The sequence below is a fragment of the Danio rerio genome, chromosome 1, assembly GCF_049306965.1.
Source record: "Danio rerio strain Tuebingen ecotype United States chromosome 1, GRCz12tu, whole genome shotgun sequence".
Classification (NCBI taxonomy): domain Eukaryota; kingdom Metazoa; phylum Chordata; class Actinopteri; order Cypriniformes; family Danionidae; genus Danio; species Danio rerio.
Genome location: NC_133176.1, coordinates 3,487,501 through 3,500,224, shown reverse-complemented (window position 1 = coordinate 3,500,224; position 12,724 = coordinate 3,487,501).

Below are 12,724 nucleotides of genomic sequence, written 5' to 3'. Positions count from 1 at the left end.
CGGCAACGTGGCGCAAAACTACAAGTGCAAAGATGTCAGCTTCTCAAGATGTCGGTTTCTCATTATTATTCAAAGCTGAGTTTTTTTATCCTATGAGAAGAGCCGGCTTCTTAATTATTCATGACTGTGCGTGCTTTCCGAAAGCAAGACCCACCTGCCAGTGCCAAGCTGTGAGATCCTACATTGATGACTGGGTAAAAACCGCGTCCACGGACCCACGGCACACAGTATTTAGTCGTTCATTAAGGGTCGTATGTGTTTTGATGATCCACAAGGTTTGTTGCTTGTTTTTTCACAGTGATGCTGTCAGGGTCGATACAGCAAAGCTGTTTGTGTGCAGCAAGCGTTTTTGTCAGGAGAGCAGTACGAGAATTGGAGAATGGCAGACTTTGTCTTTTATCAGGAGTTTGTTTACATTTAGACACATCGCCGTGCTGCTGTGTTGGCCTAAATCCTCTAGATTACCAGCAATGCTAATGGTTTAAATAGACAGGGCAAGAGACCTGCTGCACTGAGTCTGCATTCAGACCCGGGGATTTAGCGAAAAGTCCTCATTTATAGCATAGCATGTTTATGTAAAAAGCAGAGCATGTTTTTCCATCTATAAAATAGCAAAAGTGGATTCGTACACTGCCTTAAGATTTAGGCGCTTTAGACTTTGAGCCTAGATCGTTAAAATAGAGCCCATTGTGTGATTCAAACGTTTTGTGTTGTTTAATTTTATTGGTGATTCCTAATATGACATTTAATAATAAGCTTATAAAGCAATTTTAGAGAATATGATGTTTCCCCATTCAAACAGAATGCCTGAGCATTCAGCCTAAGAGACGTTTTAAACAGGGCCAGAAAATAAAATGACTTGCCTTAAATGGACATTAATTGTGGCACTTTTATTGTGATTGAGAAAGAACTTTGCGACTGAGACAGCACCTAAAATGGCTGTGAACTGCTAGTGACTGGTGAACAAGGGTGCTGATTGAGATGCACCCAAAGTCAGCAGTCAAGGACGTCCTCCATGATGCTCCGTCACCACTTGTTCTCCACTGAAGGAAAAAAGTCTGAAAAAAAAACCCTAAAACAAGCCTTGCGGAGCATCTCGTTCTGCTCGCCCTGTAAGAAATAAATCACGGCAGCGGATCAACAGGAGGCGGCCGTTGTTCTCTCAGAGCTGCCGCATGCATACAAATCCAGCATCCCAAAGGCAACGGCTCTCAAACGCCACTAATGATGCTTCGCCAATGGTCTGGAGAACAAAGATAAAATAAAGCAAGACACGCAGGAAACACGCAGCACACTTTGATGTGCATTTGTTTGCTTTTCGCCTCAGGAATGTTTACATGAGGTTGCAACCCTGCTAATAGTCTTGTTGTTCTGTTCCGAGATGGAAAATGTCATCTTTTTTTTTTTGGCTCACTTCTGGGCGAGCTGAATATGGGATGTGGAGATAAAGAACTAACTTTATCGTATCTTGCTCTCCAGATACGCGTTAAGTTTGATCAGAATAAACTAGCAGCCCTCGGTCACGACGCACACACATTATGCTGATGATTTTACAGCGTGTGCGTTTATGCTAAAGGCTTTGTTAGCGCAAACTAAGCAAAAGCCAGGAGTAAGTCCTATCTGTTCTTATTAGCCAAGTCAAGCTACAGGGGTTTTTGCTCTGTTTAAACTCAAAACGTGCTCTTGTTTAAAATGTTGAATGCTAGAAATGTCTCATTATGCAAACACATGTATTAAAAAAAGAGTCATACACTGTAAAAAATGCTGGGTTCATTACTATTCATTCGTGTTGTCCTGACACACATTGATTAAAGAGGTACTAATATGCCCCTTTGTAGATGTAAAATATATCTCTGATGTCTCCAGAGTGTGTGCGTGAAGTTTTAGCTTGCATTACCACACAGATAATGTTTCATAGCTCTTTAAAACTGACCCTTTTAGGCTTTGATCCGAATTGTGGTGTTTTAGTGACTGTCGCTTTAAATTCAAGATTGTGCTCTTTGCAAAAAAAAAGTCGAGCTACAAATGCCTGTGTGTCAGCATAGTGGCAGATTCAAAACTCAAATGACAGATTGCTTCTCACTCTGCTGGGGGCTGTTTATGCTAATTAGAGAGAGATGGTCACTAGTGGGTGGAGTTTTTATCAAATGTGATTACACAAAATAAAATGATTAATTTTGGACTATTAGAGGCTGGATATATTCACACAGAGATATAGCACAACTGTGTTTAAACCCCCTATAAAAGTGATTTTTGCACAATAGGTCCCCTTTTACTTAACAAATATAAGTGGATTAAACAGAATTATGATGTTTCAGCTCGTTTTAAATAAGTAGTTTGAACAAGCAGTAGGGATGTTACGGTATCAAAATTTCACGATACGGTAATACCTCGGTATGAATGGCACGGTACGGTATTTATTGAATCATTTAAAGGAAAAACAAAACTATTGAAGAGACTCAAAACAAGTGCTAGAATGTTCAGGTTACCTCAACACTGAACAGATCAATGACATACAAATTATCTATCTGTAAACTTTCAAACAGGAACTTAAATTATTCAATTTTAATAACAAAAAATATTAAACCATGTAAAAAAAAAAAAAAAAACAATTGAAAGAACAAGCCATGAGTGAGATAGAGGTCTCTTGGTGGTGCAAGTCAATGTCTCCATCAATCTGAGCAGTGTGCTGTGTTCTGCTGTCCCCTTGACTAAAAGAATCCCCATCATGTTAGTCGTATTCCCCGACTTGTATTTCAGCACAGTCTGGCAGTGCCTGCATGCCCTTTTTTCTGTCACTTTTTCTTCTTTCTTGTTTCTTTTCTGAGTGAAACTGAAATGCTTCCACACATCTGATTTATAACCCGCTTTAGGTTCGGCCATTTTTAGCTGTTTTTCTTTGCCACTACTAGCAGCACCGTCCATTTCTGCATTACTGGATCTGTAGCGACAACAGAGCGCAAAGGATGATGGCCACGCCTGGACTGATGAAAACTGTAGTTTCCGCTACCTCCCATTCACTACATTCACCTGAGCAAACTTTTACCAAAAGACCTATGATTTTATTGAGTCACAACCACGGTAATATTGAAAGAAATTGCTATTGCGGTATGACGGTATTTACAATATTGTTACAGCCCTAACAAGCAGCAATCTTTTGAGTTTGCCTCATTTAAACAAATGCAGTTTTGTCGAGAGTAAGAGACCTCCTTTAAAAACATTGAAACAAAAAAACAGACTGATTTTTTATTTACTGCTAAATATAAAACTACTTACTTAAAATGAGAAAAAACAACACACTTATTGATGGTTTTTGGGGACAACTTAATTATTTTATTTTTTTATGTTCAATCCGCTTTAATTTGTAATAACCAATTAACCACTTAACTCATTCATGTTGTCCTAACATTTTTTTTCTTTTTTTATTAATCCAATTCTAAAACTAAACTAATAAGCTAACTTAATTCCTTCATGGGCGATGCAGTGGTGCAGTAGGTAGTGCTGTCGCCTCACAGCAAGAAGGTCGCTGGGTTGCTGGTTCGAATCTTGAGTCTGTTGGCATTTCTGTGTGGAGTTTGCATGTTGCATGTTTGCATGTTCTCCCTGCATTCGCGTGGGCAACCCCGTATAATTAAAGGGACTAAGCTGACAGAAAAATGAATGAATTCCTTCATGTTCTCCCAACACAATTATATTGTGTGGAATCTGGCATTTTACAGTTCAAATTCATCATGATGTACAACACAAATCGATTAAATTAACTCAAATGTTGTTGTTGTTTTTTACAAATGTAAGAGGATTGAACATAAAACAATTAAGTTGTACTAAAAGTAACCTCAAGAATTGCGATGTTTCAGTTCATTAGAAATACATAGTTTGAACAAGCAGCAATTTTTAAAATATTTTTGATCAAATAAATGCAGTTTTGGTGATAATAAGAGACCTATTTCAAAAAAACATTGAAACTAACAAACAAAAAAAACTTCAAATTTACTTTTTAAAGCTACTAATTTAAAATGAGCTGAAAAAACACAACTATGGATTTTTTAAGCGGACAACTTAATTGCTTTATGTTCAATCCACTTTCATTTGTAAAAAACTCCTAATTTAACTTAATTTCTTCATGTTGTCCTTATAAAATTTGTTAAAATAAACTTAATTATTTCTTTCTTTTTATTTATTATTATTATTTTTATTATTTATTTATTTATTTTTTTTTTTTTACAAATTTAGGTGGATTAAACATAAAACAATGAAGTGGTCCGAAAAAACAAATGCTGTATCTTTCTATCAAATCAATGCCGTTGTGTTGAGATTAAGAGACATCTTTCAAAAAGCGTAAAAAAAAAAACAAAAAAAAAACACGCATTTAAAAATGTATGCTTGCTGTTTGTTCACAATCCTGACATAAAATAAGCAGAAACAACACAACTATTGAGTTTTTTGGGGGGCAACTTAATTGTTTTATATTCAATCCACATAAATTTGTAAAATAAACAAAAACAAAAAATAATTAAATGAATTTAATTCCGAATAACTTAATTCCTTTATGTTGTTGGTTCAATGAATAAAGAAATAAGGGACTAAACTGAAGGAAAATGAATGTATAAAGTTGGCCATAGTGTATATGTGTGTAAATGGGTGTGTTTCCCAGTACTAGGTTAAGACTGGAAGGGCATCCACTTGGTAAAATATATGCTGGAATAGTTGGTGGTTCATTCCGCTGTGGTGACTCCTGATAAATAAGGGACTAAACTGAAGGAAAATGAATGTATGAAATTGGCCGTAGTGTATGAGTGTGTGTGTGTGTGTGTGTGTGTGTGTGTGTGTGTGTGTGTGTGTGTGTGTGTGTGTGTGTGTTTGTGTGTGTTTCCCAGTACTAGGTTGAAACTGGAAGGGCATCCGCTTGTTAAAACATATGCTGGAATAGTTGGTGGTTCATTCCACTGTGGTGACCCCTGATAAATAAGGGACTAACTGGAAAATGAATGAATAACAAGAAAAACAGATTTTCACTCTGTAGCGCGTTGAGGAAATGTGATGGTAAAGTGGAATCGGAAGTGTAATTCTTCCATTGTTTAATAGTTTCTGACTCCACCGCAGTGAAGAAACTTCATAATTTGGCTTGTTGTGTAACAGAAAAGACAATTGCTCTGCTCTTCTAGCGCTCATGTTTCATGCCATTAGATGCCATTAGAGTGACTGTTGATGCGAGTGTGATGTGAGCGAGCATTACACACACAATCTCTCTGAATATGATCTGGAATACAGTGAGCATTACAGTCGGGCTGCTTGCTGCGCCACAGCAAAAAAAGAAAAGAAATGTTGTTAATTTAGCACTACAGGGAAGAGGAAGGTTTCTTCGCTCGCATTAGTGCTGAGAGTAAGCCTTTGTATTATTAATGAACCTTCCATAATTTATGAATCCTAAAGACAAATATGGGCAATTATTGTAATCTTGTGAGAGAATAATCGTGGATCTTAATTTTTGCCACATCACAATCCGTAATGTTGTTTTCAGCTTTGATTGTAAAAGGAAATGGAGGTTCAGATAATGGAAGAATAAAAGCTGCATTGGTGTTAATGAAATCGGTGGTGCTCGCCTTGATAAGCTGCTAATATTTTTGACTTGTGATTTGCATAAATGCATAAGTGTAAGCATTTAATTTTTGTTAGGCAATTTAGATATCTAAAGATGAAGACAACATTATAAGCTCTACTGTACATTTGTGATATTTTTCAGATTTTTCAACACATTTTAAACGTGATAGTTTTAATAACTTATGTATTTTATTTTTTGCCAGTATGACATTATGGAATATTGTCTATTATTCTGCTTAAAATGCAATTTAAAGGCTTAACTATTTGGGTTAATTAGGCAATTCATTGGACAACAGTGGTGTCACGATCACCAGCAATCTAGCCTGTGCAGATGGCTGGAAAACATTCACTTACCTGCCAGCACACCTGCCACTGAACTAGACTACATATCCCATCATGCACCTCACACACATCAGTTTCAGATCACCACTGATTGCTAGCACATAGCTGAAGCTCATGAGGACTGTTAACCTGGACTATAAACACCGCACACACACTTCTTTGCTGAGTCTTAACTGTAAGTGAGCATTTTTAAGTGTGTCGCAGAAGTGTTTTTGGACCATGGCTTTGTTTATTGTTTTATGTTGTTTTGATGCCTGTTTTTACCTGCTATTCTGATCATATTTTGGATTACCTATATGCTCCAGTTTGCTCCTGTTTTGACCATTGCCTGCTTGACTACTCTGTTTAATAAAGTTGCAATTGGATCCTCACCTCTGTGCCCAAAGTCTTAAAGGGGGCTAATACTATTAACCTTCATTTTAATTTTTACTTATTTATTTAAATTCTAAACAAGCTGTAAGAACAAATAAAAAAAACTTTTTACAGACAAATTACCAAACAAAAAGCTTTCATGTAGATTTTATTCTAGCGATTGAAAGTTTATGCATCTATAGAAATAATAAATAAATAAATAAATAAATAAATAAATAAAAATAAACAGAATTCAAAATAAAATAAAATAAAATAAAATTATAAATAAAACAAAACAAACAAAAAAATTTATTAAATTAATAAAAAAATTAAATTAAATTAAATAAAAGTAAAACTAAATAAAATGAAATATAACAAAACACAAAATAAAATTAAACAAAATAAAGCAGTTAAATACAAAATAATTAAATTAAATTAAATTAAATTAAATTAAATTAAATTAAATTAAAATATAAGAATAGATAAAACAAAATAAAATAAAGTAAAATGAAATAAAGCAAAACACAAAACAAAATGAAACAAAATAAAGCAAAGTTAAATACAAAATAACAAAATAAAATAAAATTCAAAATAAAATAAAATAAAATTCAAAATAAAATAGAATTCAAAATAAAATAAAACAAAGCAAAGAATTTAATTAAATTAATAAAAATTAATAAAATAAAATGAAATAAAAGTAAAACTAAATCAAATGAAATAAAGCAAAACACAAAACAAAATTTAACAAAGTAAAATACAAAATAATAAAATAAAATAAAATAAAATAAAATAAAATAAAATAAAATAAAATAAAATAAAATAAAATAAAATAAAATAAATATCCCGGTGTTATGTTGCGCCAGGAAGGGCATCCGTTGTGTAAAACTTAAAAAAAGCGACTAAGCTGAAAAGAAAATGTATGAATGAATGAAAAAATTATAAAATGAAATAAGGCAAAACACAAAATAAATAAAATAAAATAGTTTTATATACGTTTATTTATTTATGCATATGTGTTTATCTTGTAACTTATTCATACACTTATTTACACTGTGAAAATCTACTTATTTATTCATTCATGAATATTACATATGCATGGCATCTAATAAAAAATGCTATACCTAGAAAAACATTCACTGGGGGAAAAACTCTAATAATTGAACCTGATCTCTCCTTTCACATGTAAATAACCTGTCCTGGCACTTGACTATTCAAGATGCTGCTTAACTTTGTGTAAAATTCCCAAGCATCAATCACTCACGGCCTGTAGAAGACTAAAGAGGAGCAGAATGATTAACCGTATCACTGAATCATGAAAGACTGGAAATTGGAAGGCAGAAATTTCATTATAATATACAATATGAGCTGGCAATGCGATTCTGCAGAAGTGTTATGACGTTAAAGCCGATCGGAACATTAACATCACTGTGTTTCAGAGGCATTTTTACATGCTCAGAGTTTCTCATTTCCTTTACACTCAACACTTGGCAAAGTTGTCAGAGTTGCTCCTCTTTCTGTGCAATTCATAAGAGCCTCATGAATATGCAAAGGAGCTCTAGTCATTAGATGTAGTCCTGTATTATTTCGTGAAACCTCAATTAAATATTAAGAAGCTGAAAAGGCTAAGAAAGAAGAGCAGAATCTGCTATTTCTCTTCACTGGCAGTAAAGACTGATTGTTAATTTCACATATTTGTGGTTACAGCCAAGTTCCAGGAGACTGCATGTAACAGATGCACTTTAATTACTTATTTCTTCTATTTTTCTTCTCGTTGTTCAATGTTGCATTCAGTTTAAATGATGACTGGGATGGTAACCATACAGAATACCATGGCAATGAAATAGCAATACCCTAGCAACCATCCAAGGTAGAAGCATACTTAGCAACCTCTTCTGCTCACTTAAAACTAAAATTTACCTTTGAGTGAATGGAGTTTTTATTTATTTCTTGGGCAGAACGAATATTTTGATTAATATCAAAAGATTTTTTTACCATTTCAATCAAGTCAAAACGATAATTTAAGAAATAATTGTTAATTTACCTGTAACAAATTACAGTTTTTAGGGCATCCTAAGCAAAATTATTGTGGCAAACACAGCTGGCAATTTCTTTTCTTTTTTTTTTTTTTTTAGATATTTATGTGATTATTAATTTTAGTAAATAGTATTAATTAGTAAACATGCTGATTTTTTTTTTCATGAAATCTATATGTTCCATAGTTTTAAATTGTAAAGAGGTTTAAAGTTTTTATTGTAATTTTTACAAAATTATTCTGGCAAACACCACTGCCAAAATATTTTTGTAAAAACAACAAGATTTTTTGGTTTAAATACTAAAAATGTAAATATTTCTTACACAAAAGTTCTGTAAATTTTACATAATATTAATGTGTTTTTTTTACATAATTATTCTGTCAATATACAGTTTTAAATTGTAAACAGGTTTACAATTTGATTGTATTTTTTACAAAATTATTCTGGCAACCACCATTGCCATTTTTTTTTTTTTTTTTTGTGAAAAAACAACAAGATTTTTTTGTTTAAATGCTAAAAATTTTATATTTTTTTACAAAAAAATCTGTAAATTTTACATAATATTAAATTGTATTTTTTACTAAATTATTCTGCCAACCAGTTTTTTTTTTTTTTTTTTTTGTAAAAAACAACAGAATTTATTTTACAGTGTAATGTTTGACTAGATATTTTTCAAGACACTTCTATATAGCTTAAAGTGACTAGGTTAATTAGTTTAACCAGGCAGGACATGGTAATTAGGCAAGTTATTGTATGGTTTGTTCAGTATATCAAAAATATAGATATAGCTTAAAGAGGCTAAAAATTTTGACCTTAAAAATGTTTTTTAAAAACTTAAAAAAAACTGCTTTTTATCTAACTGAAATAAAAAATAAGACTTTCTCCAGAAGAAAAAATATTATCAGTAAAAAAAAATCAAAGGGGGGCTAATAATTCTGATTTCAACTGTATATAATTACATACACTACCTGACAAAAGTCTTGCCGCCTGTCAAAGTTTTAAGAACAACAAATAATAAGTTGACTTCTAGTTGATCATTTGGTATCAGAAGTGGCTTATATGAAAGGCAAAGGTCGCTAGATTCATGAGCTTGGAGGACTGCATCCATACATCTCTGCACTGACTCAAATCACTGATCACTGACCATCTGGAATGGTGAAGAAAGCGTTCCTGCAGGACTCCCAGAGGTGATCAAGATTCTTTGTGTTCATCTTCAATGCCTCTTCCTTCTTCTTACCCCAGACATGCTCAATAATGTTCATGTCTGGTGACTGGGCTGGCCAGTCTTGGAGCACTTTGACCTTCTTTGCTTTCAGGAGTTTAATGTGGAGGCTGAAGTATGAGAAGGAGCGCTATCCTGCTGGAGAATTGTCCCTCTCCTGTGGTTTGTAATGTAATGGGCAGCACAAATATTGACAAAAAATTGATACCTCAGGCTGTTGATGTTGCCGTCCACTCTGCAGATCTCTCGCACACCCTCATACTGAATGAACCCCAAACCATGATTTCTCCTTCACCAGTTTATGTAAACATATTTTATGTCAAATATCTTACTCAGGACAGTACTTAAAATTAAAAAATAAATAAATAAATAAGCATGCATTTGGTGTGATCTCAGCGGTTCATTCCGGTGTGGCGACCTCTGATAAATCAGGCTAAGCCAAAGGAAATGAAATAAATGAATGGTATGATCGCTCTTATGTTGTTAAAATTATACTGAGGGGTGTGTAAACTTTCGAGCGCAGCTGTGTAATGTTCAGCGAGTGACCTGGTTCAGCTTTGTTTCCCCCAGAGGAGCTGCTTATTTGTTTACTTGTTGACTTTAGCTGAAACTCCCCAAATGACAGGCCCATTTAAATACGCTTTGCATTTTCCTCATTTAATTTGCAGCTCACCTAAGGCAAAAGCCAATCCCATCAGTACATGCTGAGAGCAACAATTAAATATTAAAACATTTGTGTTTTTTTTGGTGCCCTCCAAAATCAATATCGTCAGAGCTGCTTGTGCCCAGAAGGGAGATTCTCCTTAAAAATAATCCATGCTTTTACCCATAAAATATGGATCCAGATCAGTCTTAATAATAATAATAATATTACATTTGCAAAAATAAAATTCATATGTGCACAATTCACATTAACAAAACACAATTCAATCCAAACCGGAAACTCAAAACACAATTTATAAATTCACAAGTCAAAAGCAAAAACTATTCCCAATGCTCACACAAATGCTCCTTATCTAAATATAGTGTGTTTAAAATTCATTCATTCATTTTCTTTTCGGCTTAGTCCCTTTATTAAACAGGAATCGCCACAGCGAATGAACCGCCAACTTATCCAGCAAATGTTTTACGCAGCCGATGCCCTTCCAGCTGCAACCCATCACTGGAAAACACACACTCACTCACACACATACACTACGGACAATTTAGCCTACCCAATTCTTAAATTTACTTCCCAGCAGACACATAACATTGTAAGATGTTAGTATTGGGTTAGATTTAGGTCACCAGCGTCTATGGACATTGTTATTTTGACTGTCAACAATGACTGTGAAATTATGTTGATATTTGGTTGATTTTAGGTTGTGTTGGAAGGTGACCAAAATCCAATGTCGAGCCAACATCTTAAACCAACATCATATTGATGTCAAATACTGACATTATTTCGACAGGTATGGCAACCAAAACCCAACATCTGATAGACGTCATATTGGTAACGTCCAAAAAAAGCAACCCGGGCTCATTGTGGAAACGTAGCCCCGCAGACGTTTCTGCAGACCGCGATTTACGTCCCGGGAGGTACGTATTCGAGCGTTTTTTTGTTTACGCGGATCCGCGAGAGGTCGCTGTGCGCGATTTTTCTCGCGCGAATAGCCGCGGGATCGAAAAAAAAAAAAAAAAAAAGCAAAAGCCCCCGTCTTCGATCTCGACCGCGTTTTCGGATCCCGCCGCGTTCTCGCCCTTATTTTCCAGATTCCGTTTTTCGTCTTACCTGATTTCCGGAACCCGCCGTACCCCGGACTTGATCCCGGTCGTCGTCCACCGCGGCCGGCTCCGGCTCGTCCTCCTCCTCCTTCTCCGGGGCCTCTGCTCCGCCGACGCAACGCTGTGAGCTAGGCGGTCGAACTGATTGCGTCGGGAAAGCCCTCCACTCGGAGGCGAGACATCGGCCGGCGAGCGCGAAGAGGAGGGGCGGAGCGGCGCTACACACCCCGTGGCGTTCGCTCGAAAAAAAACCAAACGCGGCCTTTACGTACCTCCGGCCACGTAAATCGCGGTCTCCAGAAACGTCCGTGGGGCTACATTCCCAGAATGAGCTTGGGTTGAAAAAAAGTCAAGCTGTTACATCATTAGAGGTTGATATTTGGTTCTTTATAGGTTGCATTGGACAGTACCATTGATAAACAACCAACCAAACCAAACAACCAACAATCAATGTCTAATGATGTAACAGCTTGACGTTATACATATATATATATATATATATATATATATATATATATATATATATATATATATATATATATATATATATATATATATATATATATATATATATATATTAGGGATGTAACGGTATCAAAATTTCATAATACGGTAATACCGCGGTATGAATGGCACGGTACGGTATTTGCTGAATCATTTAAAAGAAAAACAAAACTATTGAAGAAACTCATAAAAAGTGCTAGAATGTTCAGGTTACCTCAACACTGAACAGATCAATGACATTCAAACAGGAACTTAAATTATTAAATTTTAATAACAAAAAATATTAAACCATGTAAAAAAAAAAAAAAACACCACTCGAAAGGACAAGCCATGAGTGAGATAGAGGTCTCTTGGTGATACAAGTCAATGTCTCCATCAATCTGAGCAGTGTGCTGTGTTCTGCTGTCCCCTTGACTAAAAGAATCCCCATCATGTTAGTCGTATTCCCCGACTTGTATTTCAGCACAGTCTGGCAGTGCCTGCATGCCCTTTTTTCTGTCACTTTTTCTTCTTTCTTGTTTCTTTTCAGAGAGAAACTGAAATGCTTCCACACATCTGATTTAAAACCCGCTTTAGGTTCGGCCATTTTTAGCTGTTTTTCTTTGCCACTACTAGCAGCACCGTCCATTTCTGCATTACTGGATCTGTAGTGACAACAGAGCGCAAAGGATGATGGCCACGCTTGGACTGATGAAAACTGTAGTTTCCGCTACCTCCCATTCACTACATTCACCTGAGCAAACTTTTACCAAAAGACCTATGATTTCATTGAGTCACAACCACGGTAATATTGAAAGAAATTGCTATTGCGGTATGACGGTATTTACAATATTGTTACATTACTAATACATATATATATATATATATATATATATATATATATATATATATATATATATATATATAT